General features: G+C 48.5%; 3 non-coding genes and 5 pseudogenes across 3 annotated transcripts; all 8 read left to right on the top strand.

Annotated features, from left to right (window-relative positions):
* Positions 1–107: 107 nt before the first annotated feature.
* On the top strand, positions 108–226 carry LOC141270181 (5S ribosomal RNA; annotated as a pseudogene).
* A 620-nt stretch (positions 227–846) lies between these two features.
* Positions 847–966, top strand: LOC141269817 (5S ribosomal RNA; annotated as a pseudogene).
* A 1,502-nt stretch (positions 967–2,468) lies between these two features.
* Positions 2,469–2,588, top strand: LOC141266956 (5S ribosomal RNA). Its single transcript, XR_012320975.1, has one exon. It is a non-coding gene; the product is annotated as a 5S ribosomal RNA (ribosomal RNA).
* A 931-nt stretch (positions 2,589–3,519) lies between these two features.
* LOC141270180 (5S ribosomal RNA) lies at positions 3,520–3,638 on the top strand (annotated as a pseudogene).
* A 620-nt stretch (positions 3,639–4,258) lies between these two features.
* On the top strand, positions 4,259–4,378 carry LOC141269816 (5S ribosomal RNA; annotated as a pseudogene).
* A 1,502-nt stretch (positions 4,379–5,880) lies between these two features.
* Positions 5,881–6,000, top strand: LOC141266954 (5S ribosomal RNA). The gene has a single exon (XR_012320973.1). It is a non-coding gene; the product is annotated as a 5S ribosomal RNA (ribosomal RNA).
* Positions 6,001–6,931: 931 nt separating this feature from the next.
* LOC141266932 (5S ribosomal RNA) lies at positions 6,932–7,050 on the top strand. Its single transcript, XR_012320951.1, has one exon. It is a non-coding gene; the product is annotated as a 5S ribosomal RNA (ribosomal RNA).
* Positions 7,051–7,670: 620 nt separating this feature from the next.
* On the top strand, positions 7,671–7,790 carry LOC141269815 (5S ribosomal RNA; annotated as a pseudogene).
* Positions 7,791–13,779: the final 5,989 nt, after the last annotated feature.

Here is a 13,779-nt window from a genome sequence, read left to right as displayed (position 1 = left end):
TGAAGAGAAGAGAAAGCACAAAAGGACCTGGTCTTGCTGAGCACTGGAAAGGGCAGCCGGCAGCCAGACTTCAAAGTAGAAAAGCAGCAAGTGAGAGGCTTGTCTCTGCCTATGGCCACACCACCCTGAACATGCCTGATCTTGTCTGATCTCGGAAGCTAAGCAGTGTTGGGACTTGTTAGTACTTGGAAGGAAGACCACCTGGGACTACCAGGTGCTGTAGGCTTTTGCTTTTTCTTTCCTTCCACCAGCAGGGGGCACTCTTTCTGTGCCTTTTTTCTATTCCCTTTCACAAGTGCACACATTCATTCTCTTTTCTTTTTTTCATTTGCTTTCTCTCTTGCGCTATTTCATCTCTGCAAAATACCAGCATCCTTCTGATCACCGTGGGCCTCCAGCATTGTTGCTTCTTTACTTTTAATACTAGGCTCCTTTTCACCAGGATCAGCGTCTCCCGGGAGGCTAGAGGCAACCACCGGTAACCTCAAGCAGAAGACCTTTGCAGGCAACACGACCCTCCCCCCTGAAGAGCAGCTCAAAGTCACTGGCAACCATCTCACCCTCTTCCTTCATTCACCCCTGGACGTCTCGCTCCGCCCCCAAGTTATGGGTCCAGCTTGCTCTTTCTGTCACATTACCGCGATGAAGGGTTTAGCCTGCAGGAGACCCTGCGCCGAGACATTTTTGAAGACACCTGATGCGGCGCGTGAATCACTGCTAAACAAACCACACCTGTAGGGACGGCACAGCCTTTGCATGGACCCTTCGGAGCCCGCCCCGTCACAGCCAGATTGCTCGCCACCAAGCGATCCTGAGAAAGGCTGGCCGGGCGATGGATCGAGCAGCGTCTACTGGCCATACCAGCTTGGATACGCCCGATCTCGTCTGATCTCGAAATCAAAGCAGGGCAGGATTCGGACAGTACTTGGATGGGAGACCTCCTGGGAACACCGGGTGCTGTAGACCATTTTGATGACGTTTTGCCCTACTGCCCAGCTCTGCTAGCATGGAACGGCGCCTTGCCGGACACCGACCTTAAGTTACTTAGATGATGGAAGCCCCAAGGCCTCTGAGCCAGTTGGCAGCTAAGTACGCTACCCCGCCGCCTTCACGCAGGCTTGACACCGAGCTCCTTGCCACGGCTAGGAGTGCTTATTGACTCCGCAGCTCGCCGTGTGGAAATGATGGCGTTAAAAGCACCCGGGGCCGTGAAGGGGCCAGGCTTTCAGCAGGTGCCCAGGGAAGGTTTTGGATGCCGGCCGCCTAGCGAGGGCCAGCAGAAGTAACATGTTTCTCTGCAAAGAAGCTTGTGTAACCAAGCCAGACGGCTGACAAAGAGCTAACGTCAGTGCAAGGAAGGCAAGGAAGGTGCGGAAGGAATTGGGGAGGGGGGGGGTGATTCCTGCTAGGGCCCTGAAATCATAAAACAGGCAGGAGAGTCTGACGCATGGTGACGGAGAGGATGTAGGGGCAGATAGGGGGTGTTGTCACGTGCGAGCACGTGTGCATGCTGGCTTGTGTGTGAGAGTGCGCTTCCTAGGTGTGGCGCGCTGCAGACAGTCAAAGGAATTGTTCCCTTTCATTAAAAGTTAATCCCCGGCTGCAGGCTATTAGAAAGCAACTAACCGCGCTCTACTCACCCTACCCGGGTCTACCGGTGAGTCTCGCCTCTGCTCTCGGCCTGTGGCATTGGCCGTGAAGCAGAAGTTCCGTCGACAGCGCTGCAGCCGATCAGTGAGCTCAGCGGCTCTGAGTGGCGCGTTGTGTCTACAAGACCTTTTAAGGAAGCCAGCAAAAATATTGGTTAGTACTTGGATGGGAGACCGCCTGGGAATACCAGGTGCTGTAGGCTTTTGCTTTTTCTTTCCTTCCACCAGCAGGGGGCACTCTCTTCTATGCCTTTTTTCCATACCCTTTCACAAGTGCACACATTCATTCTCTTTATTTCATTTGCTTTCTCTCTTGCGCTATTTCATCTCTGCAAAATACCAGCATCCTTCTGATCACCGTGGGCCTCCAGCATTGTTGCTTCTTTACTTTTAATACTAGGCTCCTTTTCACCAGGACCAGCGTGTCCCGCGTGGCTGGAGGCAACCACCGGTAACCCCAAGCAGAAGACCTTTGCAGGCAACACGACCCTCCCCCCTGAAGAGCAGCTCAAAGTCACTGGCAACCATCTCACCCTCTTCCTTCATTCACCCCTGGACGTCTCGCTCCGCCCCCAAGTTACGGGTCCAGCTTGCTCTTTCTGTCACATTACCGCGATGAAGGGTTTAGCCTGCAGGAGACCCTGCGCCGAGACATTTTTGAAGACACCTGATGCGGCGGGTGAATCACTGCTAAACAAACCACACCTGTAGGGACGGCACAGCCTTTGCATGGACCCTTCGGAGCCTGCCCCGTCACGGCCAGATTGCTCGCCACCAAGCGATCCTGAGAAAGGCTGGCCAGGCGATGGATCGAGCAGCGTCTACTGGCCATACCACCTTGGATACGCCCGATCTCGTCTGATCTCGAAAGCAAAGCAGGGCTGGGCTTGGACAGTACTTGGATGGGAGACCTCCTGGGAACACCAGGTGCTGTAGACCATTTTGATGACGTTTTGCCCTACTGCCCAGCTCGGCTAGCATGGAACGGCGCCTTGCCGGACACCGACCTTAAGTAACTTAGATGATGGAAGCCCCAAGGCCTCTGAGCCAGTTGGCAGCTAAGTACGTTACCCCGCCGCCTTCACGCAGGACTGACACCGAGCTTCTTGCCACGGCTAGGAGTGCTTATTGACTCCGCAGTTCGCCGTGTGGAAATGATGGCGTTAAAAGCACCCGGGGCCGGGAAGGGGCCAGGCTTTCAGCACGTGCCCAGGGAAATATTTGGATGCCGGCCGCCTAGCAAGGGCCAGCAAAGTAACATGTTTCTCTGCAAAGAAGCTTGTGTAAACAAGCCAGACGGCTGACAAAGTGCTAACCTCAGTGCAAGGAAGGTGCGGAAGGAATTGGGGAGGGGGGGGTGATTCCTGCCAGGGCCCTGAAATCATAAAACAGGCAGGAGAGTCTGACGCATGGTGACGGAGAGGATGTAGGGGCAGATAGGGGGTGTTGTCACGTGCGAGCACGTGTGCATGCTGGCTTGTGTGTGAGATAGCGCTTCCTAGGTGTGGCGCGCTGCAGACAGTCAAAGGGATTGTTCCCTTTCATTAAAAGTTAATCCCCGGCTGCAGGCTATTAGAAAGCAACTAACCGCGCTCTACTCACCCTACCCGGGTCTACCGGTGAGTCTCGCCTCTGCTCCCGGCCTGTGGCATTGGCCGTGAAGCTGACGTTCCGTCGACAGCGCTGCAGCCGATCAGTGAGCTCAGCGGCTCTGAGTGGGGCGTTGTGTCTACAAGACCTTTTAAGGAAGCCAGCAAAAAAATTGAAGAGAAGAGAAAGCACAAAAGGACCTGGTCTTGCTGAGCACTGGAAAGGGCAGCCGGCAGCCAGACTTCAAAGTAGAAAAGCAGCAAGTGAGAGGCTTGTCTCTGCCTATGGCCACACCACCCTGAACATGCCTGATCTTGTCTGATCTCGGAAGCTAAGCAGTGTTGGGACTTGTTAGTACTTGGAAGGAAGACCACCTGGGACTACCAGGTGCTGTAGGCTTTTGCTTTTTCTTTCCTTCCACCAGCAGGGGGCACTCTTTCTGTGCCTTTTTTCTATTCCCTTTCACAAGTGCACACATTCATTCTCTTTTCTTTTTTTCATTTGCTTTCTCTCTTGCGCTATTTCATCTCTGCAAAATACCAGCATCCTTCTGATCACCGTGGGCCTCCAGCATTGTTGCTTCTTTACTTTTAATACTAGGCTCCTTTTCACCAGGATCAGCGTCTCCCGGGAGGCTAGAGGCAACCACCGGTAACCTCAAGCAGAAGACCTTTGCAGGCAACACGACCCTCCCCCCTGAAGAGCAGCTCAAAGTCACTGGCAACCATCTCACCCTCTTCCTTCATTCACCCCTGGACGTCTCGCTCCGCCCCCAAGTTATGGGTCCAGCTTGCTCTTTCTGTCACATTACCGCGATGAAGGGTTTAGCCTGCAGGAGACCCTGCGCCGAGACATTTTTGAAGACACCTGATGCGGCGCGTGAATCACTGCTAAACAAACCACACCTGTAGGGACGGCACAGCCTTTGCATGGACCCTTCGGAGCCCGCCCCGTCACAGCCAGATTGCTCGCCACCAAGCGATCCTGAGAAAGGCTGGCCGGGCGATGGATCGAGCAGCGTCTACTGGCCATACCAGCTTGGATACGCCCGATCTCGTCTGATCTCGAAATCAAAGCAGGGCAGGATTCGGACAGTACTTGGATGGGAGACCTCCTGGGAACACCGGGTGCTGTAGACCATTTTGATGACGTTTTGCCCTACTGCCCAGCTCTGCTAGCATGGAACGGCGCCTTGCCGGACACCGACCTTAAGTTACTTAGATGATGGAAGCCCCAAGGCCTCTGAGCCAGTTGGCAGCTAAGTACGCTACCCCGCCGCCTTCACGCAGGCTTGACACCGAGCTCCTTGCCACGGCTAGGAGTGCTTATTGACTCCGCAGCTCGCCGTGTGGAAATGATGGCGTTAAAAGCACCCGGGGCCGTGAAGGGGCCAGGCTTTCAGCAGGTGCCCAGGGAAGGTTTTGGATGCCGGCCGCCTAGCGAGGGCCAGCAGAAGTAACATGTTTCTCTGCAAAGAAGCTTGTGTAACCAAGCCAGACGGCTGACAAAGAGCTAACGTCAGTGCATGGAAGGCAAGGAAGGTGCGGAAGGAATTGGGGAGGGGGGGGGTGATTCCTGCTAGGGCCCTGAAATCATAAAACAGGCAGGAGAGTCTGACGCATGGTGACGGAGAGGATGTAGGGGCAGATAGGGGGTGTTGTCACGTGCGAGCACGTGTGCATGCTGGCTTGTGTGTGAGAGTGCGCTTCCTAGGTGTGGCGCGCTGCAGACAGTCAAAGGAATTGTTCCCTTTCATTAAAAGTTAATCCCCGGCTGCAGGCTATTAGAAAGCAACTAACCGCGCTCTACTCACCCTACCCGGGTCTACCGGTGAGTCTCGCCTCTGCTCTCGGCCTGTGGCATTGGCCGTGAAGCAGAAGTTCCGTCGACAGCGCTGCAGCCGATCAGTGAGCTCAGCGGCTCTGAGTGGCGCGTTGTGTCTACAAGACCTTTTAAGGAAGCCAGCAAAAATATTGGTTAGTACTTGGATGGGAGACCGCCTGGGAATACCAGGTGCTGTAGGCTTTTGCTTTTTCTTTCCTTCCACCAGCAGGGGGCACTCTCTTCTATGCCTTTTTTCCATACCCTTTCACAAGTGCACACATTCATTCTCTTTATTTCATTTGCTTTCTCTCTTGCGCTATTTCATCTCTGCAAAATACCAGCATCCTTCTGATCACCGTGGGCCTCCAGCATTGTTGCTTCTTTACTTTTAATACTAGGCTCCTTTTCACCAGGACCAGCGTGTCCCGCGTGGCTGGAGGCAACCACCGGTAACCCCAAGCAGAAGACCTTTGCAGGCAACACGACCCTCCCCCCTGAAGAGCAGCTCAAAGTCACTGGCAACCATCTCACCCTCTTCCTTCATTCACCCCTGGACGTCTCGCTCCGCCCCCAAGTTACGGGTCCAGCTTGCTCTTTCTGTCACATTACCGCGATGAAGGGTTTAGCCTGCAGGAGACCCTGCGCCGAGACATTTTTGAAGACACCTGATGCGGCGGGTGAATCACTGCTAAACAAACCACACCTGTAGGGACGGCACAGCCTTTGCATGGACCCTTCGGAGCCTGCCCCGTCACGGCCAGATTGCTCGCCACCAAGCGATCCTGAGAAAGGCTGGCCAGGCGATGGATCGAGCAGCGTCTACTGGCCATACCACCTTGGATACGCCCGATCTCGTCTGATCTCGAAAGCAAAGCAGGGCTGGGCTTGGACAGTACTTGGATGGGAGACCTCCTGGGAACACCAGGTGCTGTAGACCATTTTGATGACGTTTTGCCCTACTGCCCAGCTCGGCTAGCATGGAACGGCGCCTTGCCGGACACCGACCTTAAGTAACTTAGATGATGGAAGCCCCAAGGCCTCTGAGCCAGTTGGCAGCTAAGTACGTTACCCCGCCGCCTTCACGCAGGACTGACACCGAGCTTCTTGCCACGGCTAGGAGTGCTTATTGACTCCGCAGTTCGCCGTGTGGAAATGATGGCGTTAAAAGCACCCGGGGCCGGGAAGGGGCCAGGCTTTCAGCACGTGCCCAGGGAAATATTTGGATGCCGGCCGCCTAGCAAGGGCCAGCAAAGTAACATGTTTCTCTGCAAAGAAGCTTGTGTAAACAAGCCAGACGGCTGACAAAGTGCTAACCTCAGTGCAAGGAAGGTGCGGAAGGAATTGGGGAGGGGGGGGTGATTCCTGCCAGGGCCCTGAAATCATAAAACAGGCAGGAGAGTCTGACGCATGGTGACGGAGAGGATGTAGGGGCAGATAGGGGGTGTTGTCACGTGCGAGCACGTGTGCATGCTGGCTTGTGTGTGAGATAGCGCTTCCTAGGTGTGGCGCGCTGCAGACAGTCAAAGGGATTGTTCCCTTTCATTAAAAGTTAATCCCCGGCTGCAGGCTATTAGAAAGCAACTAACCGCGCTCTACTCACCCTACCCGGGTCTACCGGTGAGTCTCGCCTCTGCTCCCGGCCTGTGGCATTGGCCGTGAAGCTGACGTTCCGTCGACAGCGCTGCAGCCGATCAGTGAGCTCAGCGGCTCTGAGTGGGGCGTTGTGTCTACAAGACCTTTTAAGGAAGCCAGCAAAAAAATTGAAGAGAAGAGAAAGCACAAAAGGACCTGGTCTTGCTGAGCACTGGAAAGGGCAGCCGGCAGCCAGACTTCAAAGTAGAAAAGCAGCAAGTGAGAGGCTTGTCTCTGCCTATGGCCACACCACCCTGAAAACGCCCAATCTCGTCTGATCTTGGAAGCTAAGCAGGGTTGGGCCTGGTTAGTACTTGGATGGGAGACCACCTGGGAATACCAGGTGCTATAGGCTTTTGCTTTTTCCTTCCTTCCACCAGCAGGGGGCACTCTTTCTGTGCCTTTTTTCTATTCCCTTTCACAAGTGCACACATTCATTCTCTTTTCTTTTTTTCATTTGCTTTCTTTCTTGCGCTATTTCATCTCTGCAAAATACCAGCATCCTTCTGATCACCGTGGGCCTCCAGCATTGTTGCTTCTTTACTTTTAATACTAGGCTCCTTTTCACCAGGATCAGCGTCTCCCGGGAGGCTAGAGGCAACCACCGGTAACCTCAAGCAGAAGACCTTTGCAGGCAACACGACCCTCCCCCCTGAAGAGCAGCTCAAAGTCACTGGCAACCATCTCACCCTCTTCCTTCATTCACCCCTGGACGTCTCGCTCCGCCCCCAAGTTATGGGTCCAGCTTGCTCTTTCTGTCACATTACCGCGATGAAGGGTTTAGCCTGCAGGAGACCCTGCGCCGAGACATTTTTGAAGACACCTGATGCGGCGCGTGAATCACTGCTAAACAAACCACACCTGTAGGGACGGCACAGCCTTTGCATGGACCCTTCGGAGCCCGCCCCGTCACAGCCAGATTGCTCGCCACCAAGCGATCCTGAGAAAGGCTGGCCGGGCGATGGATCGAGCAGCGTCTACTGGCCATACCAGCTTGGATACGCCCGATCTCGTCTGATCTCGAAATCAAAGCAGGGCAGGATTCGGACAGTACTTGGATGGGAGACCTCCTGGGAACACCGGGTGCTGTAGACCATTTTGATGACGTTTTGCCCTACTGCCCAGCTCTGCTAGCATGGAACGGCGCCTTGCCGGACACCGACCTTAAGTTACTTAGATGATGGAAGCCCCAAGGCCTCTGAGCCAGTTGGCAGCTAAGTACGCTACCCTGCCGCCTTCACGCAGGCCTGACACCGAGCTCCTTGCCACGGCTAGGAGTGCTTATTGACTCCGCAGCTCGACGTGTGGAAATGATGGCGCTAAAAGCACCCGGGGCCGTGAAGGGGCCAGGCTTTCAGCAGGTGCCCAGGGAAGGTTTTGGATGCCTGCTGCCTAGCGAGGGCCAGCAGAAGTAACATGTTTCTCTGCAAAGAAGCTTGTGTAACCAAGCCAGACGGCTGACAAAGAGCTAACCTCAGTGCAAGGAAGGCAAGGAAGGAATTGGGGAGGGGGGGGTGATTCCTGCTAGGGCCCTGAAATCATAAAACAGGCTGGAGATTCTGACGCATGGTGACGGAGAGGTTGTAGGGGCAGATAGGGGGTGTTGTCACGTGCGAGCACGTGTGCATTCTGGCTTGTGTGTGAGAGTGCACTTCCTAGGTGTGGCACGCTGCAGACAGTCAAAGGGATTGTTCCCTTTCATTAAAAGTTAATCCCCGGCTGCAGGCTATTAGAAAGCAACTAACCGCGCTCTGCTCACCCTACCCGGGTCTACCGGTGAGTCTCGCCTCTGCTCCCGGCCTGTGGTATTGGCCGTGAAGCTGACGTTCCGTCGACAGCGCTGCAGCCGATCAGTGAGCTCAGCGGCTCTGAGTGGGGCATTGTGTCTAGAGATGAGCGTTGTTCTACTCGAACTGTTCGCCAATCTCAAATTAGAGCTGTTTTGGGCGGTGTTCGAGCCGTTCGGCGAACACGAACAATTTGAGAAAAATTCGGCTGTTCGAGGTTATGTTCGATAACTGTTCGTGCACCAAAATCATAACTGGATTTTTTCTCAGTAATGATGAAAATTAATGTTAATACGCAGTTTGAGTGTACAGCGGGGTCGGGGGAGGGGCAGGGGATGGATCTCTGCAGGAACAATGAAGATCTCCATTTTTTTTTCTCTTTCCTGCATTTGCAGTGGGGAGGTGCAGTCTGTCAGCCTATCAGCAGCGCACACACGGAGCGAAGTGCTTTTTTTCACACAAGCAAGGGCATGTGTCATTGGCAGTGTATGTTACATGTCCTTGCCCTATAAGACCAAGCCATTTTCCCCGTCGCCACCATTTTCTCACTGCTGCAGCTGCGTGTTAGACGGCACCGCTGTTGCTGTGTGCGCTATACCTTGTTAATTTCAAGCCAATTTTCGCACAAATCTACAGATAGCTTGGGAGTAGGGAATAGTTGTGATTGCAGTCCTTTTAAGGACTAGGTTACAGCATTTCCTACGACTTTTATCAGGCAGGTCTGTGCTCTTAAATAGATAGATTGTGGGAGTAAAGACTAATTGTAATTGGAGTCCTTTTCAGGACTAGGTTACATCAGTTCCTATCAGTTTTTGCCAGGCAGGTCTGTGCCAGTGCTGTGCAAGTTTTTTTCACAGCATTTGGCTGAATCTAGCAAAGCTAATCCTTTTTGGCCTATTGCAGAGTGTGTTAGTCAGTGGAGTAGCCTATTTGTGATGCAAGATATACCACCTGTGTATAGAATACCAATTTTTTTACTGCACCTAGTGAAGTAAAATCTTTTGGGCATAGCATCATTCTATTAGTCCATCTATACTGACCTCCATCAGGTTGCAAATTGAATATAATTTTTTTCTGCATCTAGCTCTGAAAAAATATTGGGCTTCTAGCTGTGTGTGGGACTTGTTCTATTAATCCATCTATACAGACCTCCATCAGGTTGCAAACTGAATATATTTTTTTCTGCATCTACCTCTGAAAAAATATTGGGCTTCTAGCTGTGTGTGGGACTTGTTCTATTAATCCATCTATACAGACCTCCATCAGGTTGCAAACTGAATATATTTTTTTCTGCATTTACCTCTGAAAAAATATTGGGCTTCTAGCTGTGTGTGGGACTTGTTGTATTAGTCCATCTATACTGACCTCCATCGGGTTGCAAACTGAATATATTTTTTTCTGCATCTACCTCTGAAAAAATATTGGGCTTCTAGCTGTGTGTGGGACTTGTTCTATTAATCCATCTATACAGACCTCCATCAGGTTGCAAACTGAATATATTTTTTTCTGCATCTACCTCTGAAAAAATATTGGGCTTCTAGCTGTGTGTGGGACTTGTTCTATTAATCCATCTATACAGACCTCCATCAGGTTGCAAACTGAATATATTTTTTTCTGCATCTCCCTCTGAAAAAATATTGGGCTTCTAGCTGTGTGTGGGACTTGTTCTATTAATCCATCTATACAGACCTCCATCAGGTTGCAAACTGAATATAATTTTTTTCTGCATCTACCTCTGAAAAAATATTTGGGCTTCTAGCTGTGTGTGGGACTTGTTCTATTAGTCCATCTATACTGACCTCCATAAGGTTGCAAACTGAATATAATTTTTTTCTGCATCTACCTCTGAAAAAATATTTGGCCTTCTAGCTGTGTGTGGGACTTGTTCTATTAGTCCATCTATACTGACCTCCATCAGGTTGCAAATTGAATATAATATTTTTCTGCATCTAGCTCTGAAAAAATGTTTGGGCTTCTAGCAGTGTGTGGGACTTGTTCTATTAGTCCATCTATACTGACGTCCATCAGGTTGCAAACTGAATATAATTTTTTTCTGCATCTACCTCTGAAAAAATATTTGGGCTTCTAGCTGTGTGTGGGACTTGTTCTATTAGTCCATCTATACTGACCTCCATAAGGTTGCAAACTGAATATAATTTTTTTCTGCATCTACCTCTGAAAAAATATTTGGCCTTCTAGCTGTGTGTGGGACTTATTCTATTAGTCCATCTATACTGACCTCCATCAGGTTGCAAATTGAATATAATATTTTTCTGCATCTAGCTCTGAAAAAATGTTTGGTCTTCTAGCAGTGTGTGGGACTTGTTCTATTAGTCCATCTATACTGACCTCCATCAGGTTGCAAACTGAATATATTTTTTTCTGCATCTACCTCTGAAAAAATATTGAGCTTCTAGCTGTGTGTGGGACTTGTTCTATTAATCCATCTATACAGACCTCCATCAGGTTGCAAATTGAATATAATATTTTTCTGCATCTAGCTCTGAAAAAATGTTTGGCCTTCTAGCAGTGTGTGGGACTTGTTCTAATAGTCCATCTATACTGACCTCCATCAGGTTGCAAACTGAATATAATTTTTTTCTGCATCTACCTCTGAAAAAATATTTGGGCTTCTAGCTGTGTGTGGGACTTGTTCTATTAGTCCATCTATACTGACCACCATAAGGTTGCAAACTGAATATAATTTTTTTCTGCATCTACTTCTGAAAATATATTTGGCCTTCTAGCTGTGTGTGGGACTTGTTCTATTAGTCCATCTATACTGACCTCCATCAGGTTGCAAATTGAATATAATATTTTTCTGCATCTAGCTCTGAAAAAATGTTTGGCCTTCTAGCAGTGTGTGGGACTTGTTCTATTAGTCCATCTATACTGACCTCCATCAGGTTGCAAACTGAATATATTTTTTTCTGCATCTACCTCTGAAAAAATATTGGGCTTCGAGCTGTGTGTGGGACTTGTTCTATTAATCCATCTATACAGACCTCCATCAGGTTGCAAACTGAATATATTTTTTTCTGCATCTACCTCTGAAAAAATATTGGGCTTCTAGCTGTGTGTGGGACTTGTTCTATTAATCCCTCTATACAGACCTCCATCAGGTTGCAAACTGAATTTAATTTTTTTCTGCATCTACCTCTGAAAAAATATTTGGGCTTCTAGCTGTGTGTGGGACTTGTTCTATTAGTCCATCTATACTGACCTCCATAAGGTTGCAAACTGAATATAATTTTTTTCTGCATCTACCTCTGAAAAAATATTTGGCCTTCTAGCTGTGTGTGGGACTTGTTCTATTAGTCCATCTATACTGACCTCCATCAGGTTGCAAATTGAATATAATATTTTTCTGCATCTAGCTCTGAATAAATGTTTGGCCTTCTAGCAGTGTGTGGGACTTATTCTATTAGTCCATCTATACTGACCTCCATCAGGTTGCAAACTGAATATATTTTTTTCTGATTCTACCTCTGAAAAAATATTGGGCTTCTAGCTGTGTGTGGGACTTGTTCTATTAATCCATCTATACAGACCTCCATCAGGTTGCAAACTGAATATATTTTCTTCTGCATCTACCTCTGAAAAAATATTGGGCTTCTAGCTGTGTTTGGGACTTGTTCTATTAATTCATCTATACAGACCTCCATCAGGTTGCAAACTGAATATATTTTTTTCTGCATCTACCTCTGAAAAAATATTGGGCTTCTAGCTGTTTGTGGGACTTGTTCTATTAATCCATCTATACAGACCTCCATCAGGTTGCAAACTGAATATAATTTTTTTCTGCATCTACCTCTGAAAAATTATTTGGGCTTATAGCTGTGTGTGGGACTTGTTCTATTAGTCCATCTATACTGACCTCCATAAGGTTGCAAACTGAATATAATTTTTTTCTGCATCTAGCACTGAAAAAATATTTGGCCTTCTAGCAGTGTGTGGGACTTGTTCTATTATTCATCTATACTGACCTCCATCAGGTTGCAAATTCAAAATAATTTTTTGTCTGCATCTACCTCTGAAAAAATATTTGGCATTCTAGCAGTGTGTGGGACTTGTACTATTAGTCCATCTATACTGACCTCCATCAGGTTGCAAATTGAATATAATATTTTTCTGCATCTAGCTCTGAAAAAATGTTTGGCCTTCTAGCAGTGTGTGGGACTTGTTCTATTAGTCCATCTATACTGACCTCCATCAGGTTGCAAACTGAATATAATTTTTTTCTGCATCTACCTCTGAAAAAATATTTGGGCTTCTAGCTGTGTGTGGGACTTGTTCTATTAGTCCATCTATACTGACCTCCATAAGGTTGCAAACTGAATATAATTTTTTTCTGCATCTACCTCTGAAAAAATATTTGGCCTTCTAGCTGTGTGTGGGACTTGTTCTATTAGTCCATCTATACTGACCTCCATCAGGTTGCAAATTGAATATGATATTTTTCTGCATCTTGCTCTGAAAAAATGTTTAGCCTTCTAGCAGTGTGTGGGACTTGTTCTATTAGTCCATCTATACTGACCTCCATCAGGTTGCAAACTGAATATATTTTTTTCTGCATCTACCTCTGAAAAAATATTGGGCTTCTAGCTGTGTGTGGGACTTGTTCTATTAATCCATCTATACAGACCTCAATCAGGTTGCAAACTTAATATATTTTTTTCTGCATCTACCTCTGAAAAAATATTGGGCTTCTAGCTGTGTGTGGGACTTGTTCTATTAATCCATCTATACAGACCTCCATCAGGTTGCAAACTGAATATATTTTTTTCTGCATCTACCTCTGAAAAATTATTGGGCTTCTAGCTGTGTGTGGGACTTGTTCTATTAATCCATCTATACAGACCTCCATCAGGTTGCAAACTGAATATAATTTTTTTCTGCATCTACCTCTGAAAAAATATTGGGCTTCTAGCTGTGTGTGGGACTTGTTCTATTAGTCCATCTATACTGACCTCCATAAGGTTGCAAACTGAATATAATTTTTTTCTGCATCTAGCACTGAAAAAATATTTGGCCTTCTAGCAGTGTGTGGGACTTGTTCTATTAGTCATCTATACTGACCTCCATCAGGTTGCAAATTCAAAATAATTTTTTGTCTGCATCTACCTCTGAAAAAATATTTGGCCTTCTAGCAGTGTGTGGGACTTGTTCTATTAGTCCATCTATACTGACCTCCATCAGGTTGCAAACTGAATATAATTTTTTTCTGCATCTAACTCTGAAAAAATATTTGGCCTTCTAGCAGTGTGTGGGTCTCATTGTATTAGGCCATCTATACC

Source organism: Phyllobates terribilis, unplaced genomic scaffold (genome assembly GCF_046119375.1).
Source record: "Phyllobates terribilis strain yellow unplaced genomic scaffold, ASM4611937v1 Scaffold_4__5_contigs__length_816908805, whole genome shotgun sequence".
NCBI classification, from domain to species: Eukaryota; Metazoa; Chordata; class Amphibia; order Anura; family Dendrobatidae; genus Phyllobates; species Phyllobates terribilis.
This window is presented reverse-complemented; position numbering and strand designations above follow the sequence as displayed.